The sequence below is a fragment of the Terrapene carolina genome, unplaced genomic scaffold (assembly GCF_002925995.2).
Source record: "Terrapene carolina triunguis isolate 2854851 unplaced genomic scaffold, T_m_triunguis-2.0 Scaffold67, whole genome shotgun sequence".
Classification (NCBI taxonomy): domain Eukaryota; kingdom Metazoa; phylum Chordata; order Testudines; family Emydidae; genus Terrapene; species Terrapene triunguis.
In genome coordinates, this window is record NW_020664418.1 from 23,229,499 (window position 1) to 23,246,539 (window position 17,041).

Sequence of the window (17,041 nt, forward strand, 5' to 3'; positions counted from 1 at the left end):
CCTGATCATACAAATGTGCTGAGCATCCTCAATGCAAGTCGAGGGTCGTCAGCACCTCTCAAAGGCATTCAGAACCTTGCATGATCAGACTGTTAAATTGCAATTACACGTTTTTGCTTTCCAGAGACCAAGGGTAACATTTTCTAAAGCACCTAATTCCCATTTTCAAAAGTGACTGAGGGACTTCAGAGCATATAAGCCACTTTTGAAAAAGGGACTTAGAGTTCTAAATCATTACGTGCTTTTGAAAATGTTATGTTATATAATTATTAATCCACCTGGAGGTGGCAGGGAGGGATTAGAGAGGAAAGAAGATAGAGGCATATTAATTTTTTGGTAAATTTCTATATAGTTCCCTAATCATCTCTTACTGAATAAAAGCTGGAAGGGTAAGGATTAGTGAATCAGCAGAAAAGAACTGACTTAGTCTACACTGTAAAAAGCATATAGAATAAGACATTATTCTATTACAGGAAAAACTCACCAGACAGATTCTGAATACACCAAGATAAACTGTCTAAGGAGTTGTGGAATTTTAGTGGATAAAAGGTCTAACTATTGTCAAAATTATTGTTGGGCTGAGTCCTCCTGTTACACCTATGCAGCTCCATGGAAGCAAACAGGATTTCATAGTTTTAAATGAAAGAAGTTGACTCATTCTATTTTTATGTCTATGAGGTTGATTTTAGTACCAGTGAAGCAAATTCTTTTCTCAGTTACTCCTGTGAAACCCCACAGTCCTCCAAAGAGAATTAAGGTTAATGATAGTAAATGTATATGCAGCCACTTGCAGTCAGAACCAGTCTATAAATTGGCCGTTTTTATGTAACACTGCTAATCTTGGGAGGAGATTTTAGATGTTTGCTTTATGACTAATTGGATAAGCCCTTTCCACAAGAAAGACACCGGGCCAGATTCTGGCAGCATATAGGGGCTGTAAATGAGAACTAAATGAGCCACAAATATTTCTCCATAGGGAGAAATAACGCAGTGCAGGACCAGCAAACGTAGCCCTATGCTACCCACGCTTGCGGCCTCTGGCAAATGCCTGGAGCAGGACCGGGGTGGGAGTGGAGGGGCCACGGTGCTTTCCACTGTCTTTATTCTGGGCTGTAGAGCAGCCCACAGGTAGTAGGAGAGGCAGCAGTAAGAGCAGGAAGAATCAAAACCAGCCCCCAATGCTGGCAAAATCCAGGCGTAACAAAGGGGACTTAGAGCTACTTCCACACTGCCATCTATCCCACCTTGGCTGTGGCTTCCATGCTATGCTTACTGAGAGGCATAGCACCCAATCTGTCCCAATATGGATAGTTTGGATCAAAATCTTAACAAATAAAGAAACTGGACATGCTTGAGACTTGGGAACAATTGTTTCCTGGGGAAAACACTTCATATTATTCTGTAGGGCACAATGTTTATTCTCACTGTCCCCCAAAGTTTTATGCAACTTTACCCTCCATGTCCTCTCTCTCTGCTTATTAAATCTGCAGCACTTCTCCAAATCCATGGTCCAAAATGTTCAACCTATAAGCAAACATCTTGAGAGATGTGGACTTCCTTAAATATAATGTTCTAAAGATAAAACTGTTCTTTGAAGAGGAAAAAAATCCCATGGATCTCTCCCTTGAGACGAGATGAGCTGCTTTTAAAATGATCACACAAAGTTATGTGTTATCCTTCTCTACTTACTAGAGAAATGTAGACACCCTGCTCTGTCAATTAGAGCATAAAATATAACATTTGAAAAGAAGCTGTCCAACTGGGAATTCTCTCCATATTACAGAGAAGCAGACTAAACTAAAGACAGAGTGCCTCCTGCTTCACATCAGACAGGAAGAGAAATTGTTGATGAGATTTAAAAGTAGGGTTCATCAGCAGGGTAACACACTTGCCAATATTTTTACATATGGGTCACCACAAAAGAATGATGGCTTGTGTGTGTGTGTGTGTGTGTGTGTGCGTGCATGTAGAAATTAGAAAACATATTGAGTATGTCTACACTGCAGCTGGGAGGGTGCTTCTCACCCTGGGTAGACAGATGCATAGCTAGCTCTGCTTAAACTAGCACACTAAAAATAGCAGTGTGGCCATGGCAGCATGGGTGGCAGCTCACACCAGCCACGTGAGTACAATTACACCAGACCCTGTGGATATGTAGTTGGGTGGCTAGCCCAAGCTGCCGCTCATGCTGACATGGCTATAATGCTATTTTTTGCATGCTAGCTTGAGCAGAGCTAGCCCATGTCTGTCCACCTGTGCTAGGAAGCACTGCCCCCCCCCCCGCTACAGTGTAGACATATCTATTGATTACGTCCAAGAGTGGTGTAATTTTGTAATTTAACAACAGTTTACCTTCCCAATAACAGAAATCAGAAGCAGCCATTGGCTTGTTTTTATTATGAAGCTTGTACTTGTGTATCTAAATCGATTTAAAATCACTTTAGTTAGTTACACCAGTGCACACCTTAATGTAGATGCATTTAAACTGGTTTCAGCTGCACTTCTACCGCGTTAGCTTAATTTGATAAATTGCTGGATTAAATTAAATGGCTATGAGTGTGATTTAAACTGGTTCAAGTGTGTCTATATTAGAGGTCTGCACTAATGTAACTAAATTGATTTAGTGCACCAGTGCAAGGCTCCCCCCACCCCCAACTTCCCCCTCAAAACAAACAAGCACCAATCAAGTACAAACAAGGCTTCAGAGGTTTCTGAATGAATTGTATCACTTCTGGTTTTGACAATATCTATATGTTCTTCAAATTTATTACATCATCCCAGCAAAAGATATCCCCTTTTCACTCCCTGGAGATCATTACCATACTGCATACTGATGTGAAAATTCTGGCCAAGATTTGGGCATTTATATTGAGCAGAGTAATCAATAAAGCTATCCACTCAGATCAAAATAGCTGTATCCCCTAAGTTTAACCACTCATATAGGCTTTTTGCCATCTATGAAGTAGTCAGCTACACAGAACGTTCTTCAATTATTGCTGTGCTAGTTGCTGAGTTAGGAGTTTGACTCATTCTAGTGTGGGTAGAAATTAAAACCCTGAAGAAAGTAGATTTCTATTCCAGTTTTAACACCTGGGTTCATTTGTTCTTATACTACCCCTGGCTTGGGGAAAGCAAATCTTATCCATTAAAATGGGGAGAAACACAAGTCAACATATTAAAATACGGCAGAAGGAAGGAGAAGAGAAGTTTATTTGCATATTAGCAAGTGGGGGAAGGAGAAGCCCCTTACTTCTAGCCTGTCTAAAGCTGCTCCCAGGTGGGAATGATAAGGCACTGGTTATGATTAATCATAGATAGTGATTTGAACTTTCAGGCTCCCTTCCCTAGACACCAGGGCACACAGCAACTCCTCCCCTGTTTTAGAGAAGCTCTGTTTATAAGTACAGTATACTGCAAATCCACTGTATTCCATGTTCATCCTGTTTCAGTTGATATTGCTAGATATTAGGCATAAGCTTATTCACTTCAAGGAGGTGAATAGATTACCCTTTACTAAGAAGGAAGTATGGTTTAGTTGAGTATACACATATCTGGGAGGCATAATCTCTTGAGTTTCAACCCTACCTCTGCCACTGATGCACCAGCTGGTTTTGTGCAAATCACTTAATGTCACTGGGGCAAAGTCAACCCTAGTTTAGCTCCACTAACTTCAGTGGGGTTGTGCCTGCTTATGCCAGGGCTGAATTTAGATGTATGTACCTTTCTACCTCTGTAGGGTGGGGTGAGGATTAGATAGGCCCCAATGATCATCTCCACTACTATGAGTGAAGGGGAGCTTAGATGAGTGAATCGTATTTTGGAAGCATATATGTGGATGTATGTGCTATCTCCCTGGCATTATTCACCATCCTTCCACCTCAAACACAAGGAGGCTTATTTGCCACAGCTATTATATGGTGTTTGGTTCTTTACAGGATTTGGAGGGTGTGATGGGTTGGAGCAAAGATTTATGCAGCATTGTCCTTTGCTGACCTTGCACATTTTTGCCATGGAAGGGGACAATTTGACTCTTAGTGTTTTGAGCAGTGCTCTGTAAAGTGCTATAAATGCTTTTATTAGTATTTTTCTTACTGTCATATATAAAGTAGAATGAGCCCCCTGTTTTTGTGTCTTAAGAAAATCTAGCTGTGTTAGGACAGTCTATATTAAGAACATTTATTAACTACATTAACTGCTACAAACCGCTAATGCATATGAGCTGCACTAGCATTAAATAGGTTTATGCTGGTGCTGCCTCCTTTGGTAAATTACCAGATTAAGCAACACCAGTGCAAGCTCCACTTTGCATCAGTGAAGAGTGTCTCCATAGGGGGTTTATGTTAGTGTAATTATATCAGTGTACATATTTCTTTCATATAGGCAAGCCTCAGCTCATGGCCCAAACTTTACTGCACACTGATCTTATGTAATCATTAACACTTGTGATTAGTGAATGCAAGGTGGGTGTGAACCTCTGCCATTCTGATTTGGTAATGTTTTAAAGCTGATTTGCTCAGGTCTGATTGACTACATAGAGGGCAAGGCCCTATTTTTAAAAATATATTTGTGTAATTGTTTTACTGCACAGACCAGCTACAAGGTTTACAGATAATCTCTAGGGTAACATATAATAACATTATACTTGAAGTGGTGCTAGCCTTCTTGGGATGCCAAGGAAATCTTCCATTAAATAGCAATCTCTAGAGCTGTCAACATACTAATTAAATACCCTGATAGTAAGACTAATCTTTCAAAGAAATTAGATAATTTACCACTGGCCAAAATCCAACAGACCTGATAGAATAGCCCTAATGGAAGAGACTGTTGACAGGACAATGCAAAGGCTATAAACATTTATGATATATGACAGCTCTTTATAGATTTTATTTTAACAAGAAAGGACAACTGGACCCAGAAGACTGATGTTGCATTTGTTTTATACTTTGTTTAAACTAAGTGGTATTGTGATTGATAGAATGTCAAATTTAGGGACAAATACTCTCCATCACAAGCAAACAGCCCCATTTAAGTCGATGGGATTGTTCACATAAGTAAGATGAGCAGAATTTGTCCCCACCCCCTTATGAAAAAAGTGGATTTTGGATTATGGATTTTAAATAGTGAAACAAAATAATGATTTCTTCTGTAGTGGTTGTACATAAACAAAACCGTTAAAATGTAGAGTGGGAATTTCAAAAGTGGTCAGTGTTGGCCTAACTACTCCCAATGAAATCAATGGTGTAAAGATTTGGGAATCTGTACAGTGTATGAATCTGGTGTGAGATTATGAACTCTATGTATGTATCTTTACCAAGCTGCAAACTCTATTTTGAATGGGCAGCACTTTGCCTTCTCTATTGTGCATCTACCTTTATGTTGCATTGGAATTACAAAGATGGATGGCAAAGGGCTAACAAAAGAGGGTTGTTGACTTAAGTGCTCAACCACTGAAATGTAATTGCTCTAGACAGAAGGCTGGCTCCTGCCCAGAGGACCTGGCTTTGCATGGGAGAGGTCACCTAGCAAGTAAATCACTTGGTAGGACTCTGGGGTCACTTGTTGAGGCTGACTAAGGAGTCACCTGACAAAGGGATTGTAATATTACAGAAGGGCAGAAGCTGCTCTATTTGGTCTGTCTTCAGCTATTTTTCACCATCTTAAAATGAGGGAAGCTGCTGCAGAAACTGGATGAGGCAAGGAGAGGGGAACCCTTGCCTTGCTGAACACAGATAATTCCCCCCAAAGACTTCCAAGGGAAGAAGAAGATAGAGTGAAGGGAAATGCATGTAGGCTTTATTATTTTTGTACAGTTAAATAAAGCGCAACAACATTGTAGAACTCTGTGCAAAGTGTCTGTGTGTATTATATTCTCCACCTACGATATGCCCCCTGAGAGAGTTAAATTAGAACCCAGAATGCTTATGCCCTTGGTGGGATTTTGGGAGAGGGTGTTTTTAAGCAGCAAAGGGAGTCTAAAAATCAGCATTGGTTCCAGGGGCTAGGCAGCTGGGCTGCACAGTCAGAGCTCTCAGGAAGGGATGTTAGATAGAGGGTCTGCACTGTGCATGCCTAACTAGGGACTCCATGCCTGGGCTCTGTTCAGATTCCAGAGGCTTAAAGCACCTGGGGATCCAGAGGTAAATTCCCCTCACAGCAGTCAAGTGGCCACTGGCAGGGAGAGCCCAACCAGATCTGTGGCTCCCTGCCAGGTATGGCTATGCCTTCACTGTAAAAAAGGGTGTTTTTACATCAGGTTAGCTATTTCAATGTAAAACCTTGGTGACGACAAGGCAAAAGTAGTTTTTAAATGCTGAGATAAAGATAGAAAGCTCATAGTGTAGGGCTGTCCTCAACTAGTTACACTGAGATAAAAACTACCTTCTTTGGCAATGAAAGCATAGCTAGTGGCAAAGCTCCATTTTACTTTAGTAGGAGCAGAGTTAGGGCAAACCCCCAACCTATATTTCTTTAATTTTACCTTTAATTGTCCTAGTACTTGTATGCATAAAATGAATGATAACATTGATTTTACAAAGGATATGATACCATGACTTTAACAGTGGCCCCTGTCGGATCCCTGTGGTGATAACAAGGTGTTATAACTATTTTGGTCACTTGAGTGTATAGGGCAAAGATCTTGCTGATGTTACAGCTGGTGACTTTTGTCCTATGACATTTAATAAATTAATGTATTTCCTTCATGATTTGATAAAGGTTGAATGAAACGCATTTAACTGGGAAGTAAGAAGCTCTGGTTATACAGGAGGAAAAGGTTTTGGAGAGTGACTAGCTAATTGGTAGATCAAGGGTTGAGAAAATATTTTTTGGAAGTGAAAGGGCAGAATTTGGATAGGTAATAAATGGGGCTGTCTTAATAGCAGTGTTCATAGTAATGACATTGGGGAGCCTGGATATAAAGAATCTGGAAGATTCAAGGATACATCTGGTCAGAAAAAACACAGATGAGTGGTTTGCAGATGGGAAGATCAACTGTTAAGGAATACATGGTAAAAGAATTGAAATGGGAAATAAAGAATAACTGAACAGTTTTTTAAAGAAAAAATATATGTATTTGTGGTAAGGAAAGTCTAAACTAATCCAGGGGATGGCAAGAACCTAAACAATGAAGTGGTGAAGGATCAGTGCTCTTCTGCAGTGCCGTGAGTTTCTATAATATGCATGGGGAGGGATGAAAAAAATCAATCAGGCAGCAACTATGTAGCAAAAAGCTACTGTTCTTTATTTTCATTCATTAGGCATCAACGACAGGTTCTGCTGCACTAACAATCACATTCTCTCACCGTAAATGCAGTAACAAATTGGGGTGGAAGACAGCTGAGCTTTCCATCTGGACCTGCCCACCTTTCTGTCTTTCAATCTTTGTTACCCACTTTTTCACTTACTTGAGATCACAGATACGCTGACTCCTAGGCCTCTGTAACCTTGAATTCTGTTTAGATGAAAGAAAGAAAAGTCGCACAATACCTTTTTGCTTTTAATTTGCTGACAATTCACTTTTTACTATTCAGCATAATGCCACATTGTAGCTCACAGCACACAACAAGCAACAAATACTCAATGTCCTCACAATCACAGCAAGGTCTGGCAGACAGCAGTATGAATCCACCAATAACAGGGCTATCTGAAAGCAAGAAATCTGCATGTCATCAGCTTCTGATACAGAAATGGCAGCTGATGAAATGGGGCACACTGAGGTTTTATTTCCCAGCAACTACACTCAACTCGCTGTGAACTTGCTTACCAGGTTCTGCTTCCACAAGAGGCTTATGGTGGAAGTAGAGGGGAGGATAGATGAAGGAGGCATCCACCCAGCCTTCCTCGCCTACTCATAGGTCCTGCACCCCCTCTGGCCTTCCTAGCTGGATCCTCACCCTGCAGGCTTGCTTATCCCAAGCCTTCTACCTAGAAACTAAGGCAAGTCTATCTGTATACAGCAACTCATATAGCCCTCTTACGCCTTTGAGTCTTTTTCATAATGACCACAGGGTGCCCATTATATCTCCCAGCAGGCTTGGTCTGAGTCACATGCACCCCATGACTGTCACATGATCCTTGTACTCATTTCCTCTACCTAAGGAGGTGGGCAAAACCTGGCAAAGGGGAGGCTGGGCCCCAAACCACTTAACAAGGCAGCTCACACTGTGACATGTCTAATAAACTTCTGTCCTATGCAATACCACTGATACAGTTGTTACCAAGATCAAGTTCAATGAGAAGGCCAGAGGAAAGTGGGCAGATAGAAAGTGTTGGGCAATGAGGCTGCAGCCTCCACTCTGTTGGCAACTGGAGCAGTCACTGAGGGTTCATGGCAATTTTGTTCTAGAAACCCCACCAAATTTTAAAAGAGGGACAGATCTGAAAGAGACACCTCATGCTATCATGATCAGTGAAAGGACTAAAGCTAGCTAATGAGCTAAAATCTGCCACAGACTACTGACAGAGCAGCACCCCAGGAGGGATAAAGAAGACATGAACTCTCTGCCACCAAACAAAGACTTTAAAAACTGCTGTCCTGTTAGGTATAGTTGGAAGACTGAGCATAGTGAAATGAAGGTGAAAAACATGAGGGGGAGGGCAGGAGGAAATGAAGCTATTTAACTACAGCATCCATAAAACTTATATTCATGAATGAAAAACTAAGACACTAAACCCCTGAACCTAACTGGATTACAGAAGGAATCTTTTTATATGGACATTTCCTCCTTGATCAGTTTCTCCACTGTATTAAGTACCAGGCACACATAACCTCTTTTCCATATCTTGCTCATTAAAGCAATATATTTAATTAGATTAGTTAATGTTCACAGCATGTTTTAAAGATGTAACATGCCATGTAAGTACATTGGGTATATGTAGTATATACAGTATCTGCACACAGAGGAGACCCTCGCCATATGGACCCTCTGCAGCACTGTAATAACAATGAATAAATACTTACAATCTGCAGATCTCAATGCACTTTACAAAAGAAGTAATTATCATCCCCATTTTACAGATGGGGAAGCTGAGGCATATCAAAGTGAAATGATTTGCTTAAGATCACCCAATAGCAGTGTTTCTCAAACTGGGGCCGCCGCTTGTGTAGGGAAAACCCCTTGCGGGCCGGGCCAGTTTGTTTACCTGTCCCGTCCGCAAGTGCAGCCGATCGCGGCTCCCACTGGCCGCAGTTCGCTGCTCCAGGCCAATGGGAGCTGCTGGAAGTGGCGGCCAGTACGTCTCTCGGCCCGAGCTGCTTCCCGCAGCCCCCATTGGCCTGGAGCGGCAAACCGCGGCCAGTGGGAGCCGTGATCGGCTGGACAAGCGGACGGGGCAGGTAAACAAAGCGGCCCGGCCCGCCAGGGGCTTTCCCTACGCAAGCGGCGGCCCCAGTTTGAGAAACACTGCCCAATAGGCTAATGGCAGAGTCAGGAATAGAACCAAGGTCTCCTGAATTTCAGCCCAGTTTTTCTGTCTACTAGGTCATGCTGACAAGGTGCTTGTTCTCCACTCTAGAAACCTTAGAAAGTGCTTCACAGGCAGTGACCAGAATTTTAAGTGTTGATAGGCAGAAAAAGTGACCCAACAAAGAAAAAAAAAATGGGCCACCCTCCCCCCTGCGCATTTTTATGAAAACCCAAACAAAATAATTAAATAGCCTTTTCTCATCCTTTTCTACATTAGAAATTTGACCCTTGTGTATCCAGGAAGACCCTTTGGTGATGAGAAAACTACTGAAATCAAAATAATTAAGAGACTGAAAGCTGAGTAACTGAGAAAGGAAAGGGTTTTTAGTCAGTTTAAAATTCATGGTTTCATTTGATAGGGTTGTTGTTGTTTTTTTGTTAACTATCAAACTACAATTTTTGTTTAACATTTTAGAGAAATGATGTGTATGTTAAAGATTTAACACCCACCCCTTCAATTAAGGCACAAGTGCTCATAATAGACATTCCTAGGCATTAAAGTGGTTCTCTCATAAAACCAAAATATTCCAGTAATATCTATGTTAAAAAACAACCTGATTTTTAAATAACCATGGAAAGTCACCTTTATAGCACCATTTATCCTAAGCAAGAAATACCATGATTCATAGACTCCTGGCATTCTCATTACATTAATTATTAGGGTTACTGGTCTTACGCTTTGTTAAATAGTGGGAGAAGTAGGGCTGGGCAATTACTGGATTAGTAATGTTGTCATTAGAGAGACAAAGTGGGTGAGGTAATATCTTTTATTGGAATAACTTCTGTCAGTGAGAGAGACAAGCTTTTGAGCCACACAGAGCTCTTCTTCATATCAAAAGCTTGTCTCTCTCACCGACAGAAGTTGGTCCGATAAAAGATATTACCTCACCCAGCTTGCCTCTCTAATTTCCTTGGGCTGACATGGCTACGACTACACTGCATACAATAATGTTGTCATTGTAATTCTCCCAAGCATTTTCACCTCATAACACCACATGTCTAAAAGCTTGATCCATCCAGAATGACTACTAGTAAAGCCATTGTCACCACGATCTCTGAATGAACAATGATAGGAAAGGTAAATAAACCCATCCAGCAAAACTAGAAAGTTGACTTTTGCTTTCCTTTTGTTATTCCCATTCAGAACTGGTGGATTCCAAACTTACAAGTGATAACGTTACAAATGTATGATCAACTCTTACATATAGAAACTAAAGGATTCTACAACTGATATAGGCAATAATCTAAATTCTTGAAATTTGTCTTTCAGAAATGATTTAAAGGGACACTGTTAGTTTTAAATTCAAATTAACAGTGTCCCTTTAATGTCTTTGTGTAATATATGTAATAAATTCCATGTACAGAAATATTGTTATAACCATTTGACTACACATGTGATTTTTCTTTTCTTTGTATTTTTTTAAATGAAATATTCTGAAAGCAGCATAGATTTTGGATAAGTATTGGAAGTGATGTACTTCCAAAAATAATGCAATTTAAACTCTACAGCTCAGTTTCAATCCATTTTTTTATTTTACATACTGTGAAATGTGCCCTGACAATGGGCAAAATTGTCAGTATTAATACTCTGTAAGAATAATACAAATAATTTGGATTACTGTATTTTTGTATTACTGTATTCTTTCTCAAATGGATATAATTTCTTAAAGTAGTTTTAAGAGAGACTGGATTAGTAATGTTGTCATTAGGGAGACAAAGTGGGTGGGGTAATATCTTTTATTGGATCAACTTCTTTTGGTGAAAGAGACAAGCTTTCGAGCTCCAGAGCTCAAAATAAAAGATATTACCTCACTCACTTTGTCTCTCATCTCCTGGAACCAATATGACTACAACAACACTGCAAACAATTATAGTAGTTTTGTTTATCTTTGGGCTGGGTTGAGTTACAAAGACACAGCAAAACTGTGAGAAACATCTCTTTTTTCATAGAAAATTGCACACAATTTTCCTGTTTTTGCAGAACAGGATTTTTCATGCATGCAAATGGACCACTTCCAAATATTGTGGATGCAGTTAGTGAGTGTCACGTTACACCCCATATTCTTCATAGAAATATGGCATAACTAAGATATACTTAATGCAAGATGGCTCATGTAAGATATCATTGGAAAAGTTATGATTTACTGAATGTGATTATCCAATTTGTATGCATGTATCATTTCTGTATCTAAAGTTAGGAATATTGACTATGAAACATATTACAACTGTATGTGTACTTGGGGGGGGAACGCCCACCAGACAGTAGGCAATCATCCTGAATGACCCATTTAAGAAGGACAATAGAACTCTGAAGATACTTTTCTCCCACTTTCATGAGGTGCTTCCTTGGATGCTCATTGACACTACAAGGTCAGGTGATAATGTCACCTGATGAAAAATACCCCCTTGGACACTGCTGGTACTTTTCCACTGTAGGGGGATGGGGATCAAACAAAGGATTCCTGCCTTAGGTAAATCCTTTTTAAGCCTGGAGAGGGGATTGATCTGGACTCTCCTCCATTGCCTACCCAAGAAGAAGGACTGCTGAAAGAACCTGAAGGGACAAAGGAACTAACCTGAAGGGAAAGGCAAGGGTGAGTCCAGACTGAGACAGGGGTACAGTCTGTAAGAAGAAATAACTGGAACTCTAAGCTACTGAAACTCTTCAACTTACCTAAAATAACATTTAGGGTGAGAAATTACTTCTTGAAACCAGTTTCTTTAAGATCTTAAGCTTAGTATGCATGTTTTGTTTTATTTGCTCAGTAGTCTGCTTTGTTCTGTTTGCTATCCCTTATAATCACTTAAAATCTGCCTTTTGTAGTTAATAAATTTGTTTTATTATTAAACCCAGTTTGTGCAATGTCTAACGGGGGGGGGGGGCAAGAAGGTTGTGCATATTTCTCTTCACATTTAGGGAGAGGGTAACTTTTTATGAGCTTGCGCTGTGCAGATCTTTCTATACAGCACAAGACAGTATTATTTTGGGTTTATACCCCAAAGAGGGTGTGCATGTGAGTGCTGGATGAATCCTTTCACACAGAGTTGACTTCAGTCTGTGTCTGCAGCTGGGTGTGGCCCTACCCCTACCTGTGTGTGTGTGCTGGAAAAGGCTGGAGAGCTTAATTCAGCAGAACAGGGAGAGGGAATCCAGGCTGGTGGAGCAGGAGGGGCTCAGTGAAACCCCAGTACATCAAGTGGCATCCCAGAACGGGGGTCTAACTCATCACAGTGAGGACATTTGAAAAGTTGGCTCATATTGTATGAATGGTTCTTCCATTAAACTGTATAACCTACACACTGAGGTGCATCCAAGCCATGCATTACCCATCTCAAATGTGGGGGACAAATATGACTCTACACTAACTGTTGGGATAGCTGGATGTTGATCTGGTCACCATCTTTGGTTAGAGAAGCTAGAAGGCTGCTCTGATTTATGAATGGCTGTTCATCATGAGACTAAGGGGTTGTACCAGTATCCAGGGATATTATGATAGTGCCCACAGACCTCAATCAGGATTGGGTATCCATTGTTCTGGGCGGTGTACGAACACAGAAAAGAAACAATCTATGTCCTTGAGGGCATGCTCTACAGGTGCTGTTTAGTTCTAGTTGCTAACACCACAGAAATCCACAGAAAATTTGGCAATCTTTGCTGAGATTATTATGTTAAACTCATAAAACTATTTATGTTTGCAGTGTTTTTAAAGCCCTGTTGGTCCCAACTTCTCTTCTTCAGTAGCTCGAAAGCTTGCCTGTCTCATCGACAGAAGTTGGTCCAATAAAAGATATTACCTCACCCACCTTGTCTCTCTAATAAAACTATATGTCCCTTCAGCAATTCACTTTTTAATCCATCCTTCAGCTGTACTTATAAAAGAGTATATTTATAAAAGACTGCATCTGAATGACTGTATAACAATAATGCTACATTTAACATTTAAGAAATCCAATTTTGCAACATCAAAGTATCTTGCTTTGATCTGTCCTAAGCTTTCCACTCCCAAGGCATCTAAGAGGTTAATCACTGCAAAGATTAATTAGTTAACAATTGTACAGCACTTTGAAGTGCTAAATATTATTAATATAGGTATTTGCTTAGTCCCCAATGGTGCACTGCGGGTCATATCACTCCTCAGCATCTTATGCATGGTGTTTTGGGCAGCCGTTCAAAGGTGACCTGCAATCTTTCTAGCAAAATTAAATGGTTTGGGGATCAGTCCCTGGTGATGACCCATTTGTGGGAGTTGTTTCAGAGGGTTTGTCTACACTTAAAATGATAGAGTGGCACAGCTGTGCCTCTGTAACACTTTATTGTGGACACTCCCATGGGATTCTCCAGTTGGCATAGATAACCCACCTCCCCAAGAGGCGGCAGCTAGGACGACAGAAGAATTCTTCCTTTGACCTAATGCTGTCTACATAAGTGTGAGTTTTAGAGGATGGAACATTTCCTTAGGTAGTGTGCAGGCACCTGCATAGCTGGGCCATGGCCCATGGCAATCCTTGCTACATCGGCATTGTGGCCAGTGGATCTGTGTAGTGTTTTGACCCACTGGACACGCTCCCCACAATCCCAAAAAGAGTCCAACTACTGAGGTAGTGTGCAGGCACCTACATAGCTGGGCCATGGCCCAGGGCAATCCTTGCTATGTGGGCTTTGTGGCCAGTGGATCTGTGCAGTCTTTTGACCCATTGTGCACTCTACCCACAACCCCATGAGGAGACCTACTACTGAGGTCAGACCCATGATATGGAGGGAGTTGCAGAGTCACCCTGCACAGCCTAGAGCCACCCTGGAGAGTAACCATAGTGGTTCTGCTATCTTTTGGTACTTCATATACAGTAAATTCCATCTAGGCTACCGAAGAATAAGTCTTTGGCCTGAGTCCAGATAGTTTAGCTAACTTATTATTGGGCCCTAAACATATTATTTGTTCCCATTTTCCATATTCTATTCCTTGCAGGTTCCATCAAAAATATATGTAGCTTAGCAAAACAGTCTATGTAACCAATATGTACGATATCATTCTTTGTATAAACAAAAAACCTGTGAGTACGTGGGGCCATAAAACAGCCTATAATAGAGACACCAATGATCTAATTTTGATCCAATTTACACTGGTGTAAATCAGAAGTAACATCTTTGACTTGTATGCAGTTAGACCAATATAACAGTGGCATGAGTGAGATCAGAATTAATTCCCCAATTTAAAATCATGAAAAATAATTAAACAGCTATCAGTAATGTTAATCCTAATGACAGAGAAAGGTAGTTAGCTGTTCTTTAACGCAGGAATGAAAATTGCTTCAAAATATTTTATAAGCATTTTGTTGTTCTTACTCAGTTCCTAACAAAAATAACCCCATTAAAATATATCTAGTAATATCCACATCACTACGGTGAAAAGATCTGGTTCCTGATAACAATTAATTAAAAGTCAGATTTTAAACCTGGAACTCCTTCTCCTTCTTACAAATTTTTAAACTTTTGTCTTTAAAAAGAACTACTCTTTTATTCAACAGGGCAAAAATGGAAAACTGCCAATCTGTTATCCAAGATAATGAAGCAATTTCTCAACAGGGGGTAGATCACATGAAAGCACATGAAATACAGAGGGATTAAAATTTAAGGAATGTCAGAGGTTTTTACCTTCCATAACTATCATAAATTACATAGTACTTTTGTTTCAAATAACTTGTTTTGCTTTTCAGGACTTTGAGAATACATAATAAATTAAGGACCTGTTCTTACATTCCCTATATATTATTGTCTGCCCAAGGATTGCAGGTTCAAATCCTAAATGGATTGGAAAAAAAAAAGATACCTCACTGTTACATGACTTCAGCTGTTGACATCACTTAGCAAGGAGGTTAGTTGTTGACATTGTAAGCTGAAGAGCTTTTTACCTAGTCTTTGTTTTTTGTGCTACAAATGGATTAAAGTTAATAAAGCTTTAAGTTTATCTGTCTTTCTACATCCACAGCTCTTATGAAATAACATAACTAATGTTTGTTAATTTGTCTCTTAGCCCCTGATCCTGCTACTACATCCATATGGGCAGACCATTACCCCTGATGGAACTCCACTGATTTCAACCGGGGCTTTCTGTGAACACAGGGGTCAGCTCAGGAAGTTGTAGAATTGGGACCCTATAAAGCTAAATAAGAAGGAAAATTTTTTTAAAGTTGTGTGTCTGTGTGTGTGTGTGTGTGTGTGCTTTTATTTTATCTATCCAGGGCCGGCTCCAGCATTTCTGCCGCCCCAAGCAAAAAAAAAAAAAAAAGCCCCGATCGGCGGCGGCAGTTCAGCAGCAGGTCCTTCGCTCCTAGAGGAATTGCCGCACATGCCACCCCTCTCCCTTGGCCGCCCCAAGCACCTGCTTGTTAAGCTGGTGCCTGGAGCCGGCCCTGTATCTATCTATGCAAAAGGAGATTTTATAAATAGCTGCTATTATTTCAGTATCTCCTTTCAGTGAATGAAATTAGAGCTACTCTCTTGGAACCAGTTCCTGGGAGATGTTGTGTTCAGCACCTCAGAGTTGAAGCTTAAAACCTTGCAGGATCAGTCCCTTAACTATAAAACATTTTAAGCCTTAATTTACTCATATCAGTAACTAAATACAGTAGTTGGAACTTTTTTTTACATTACACTGATATATCCCTTTAAAACTTTTAATATGCTTTAGGGAGGATAACTTTCTACTCATCTACTCATTTTAGAGAGTAACTATTTGCATGATAATTAAAGGTAGTCACTGTCCCTACAGCTTGCCAGCTTGTAGGGAGAACTACTAATATAAAATTACTATGTGCAGTTTACAAATTACATTGTACAACCAATCTTCAATTTAAGAAGTGTTACTGTACATCTTTCCAAAGAAGAGGCTTAGAAAACTTAGTTAAGACTTCACATACCTGAATTTTGCACAGCATATTTTTAGTTCATTTTTACGGCAAATAAAAATATTTTTGGATTAACTAAAATATATGTATTTTTAACTGTGCTTACTTTGTAATCAACCCCAATATGAAAAGCTATGCTAGTATAACAATAGAGCTAGCAATTCTCTTTTAAGTCATTATGCCATGGGCTCTGAACAAACAGTTAATTCAAGGCTTTTGTCAGGAACACAGACTTCAATCTTTCCCAATAATACTATCCCATATTTATTTATTTAAAATCTACATGTACTATAAGTGATTTTCTTATCTGTAGATCTGCAGTGTGACATACTGTACTGCAGGTTAGGTAACTTAAGGGTATCAGCCAGATTTGCTAACTTCAAAATTGTACCAGAAATATTATTTATTTGAAAAGACAATCACTGATATATTAAACCAATAAAATCACTCACTGATGTTCAATTCCTTGGCAAGAACTGCCTACTGGTCCAGAAAAAAAAAAGTCTGTTAAATAATTCTGCCCTTCTAAATACTTCTAGTGGATATTTTCTGTTATTTTGCCAGTATTCATTCATGCTTTTTGCATATGACACACCACAGTCATCCTCATGCCTTGGATCTACAGTTAGTCATAATTTGGATTGTTTCCAGGTCAAAGTTCATATGAACAC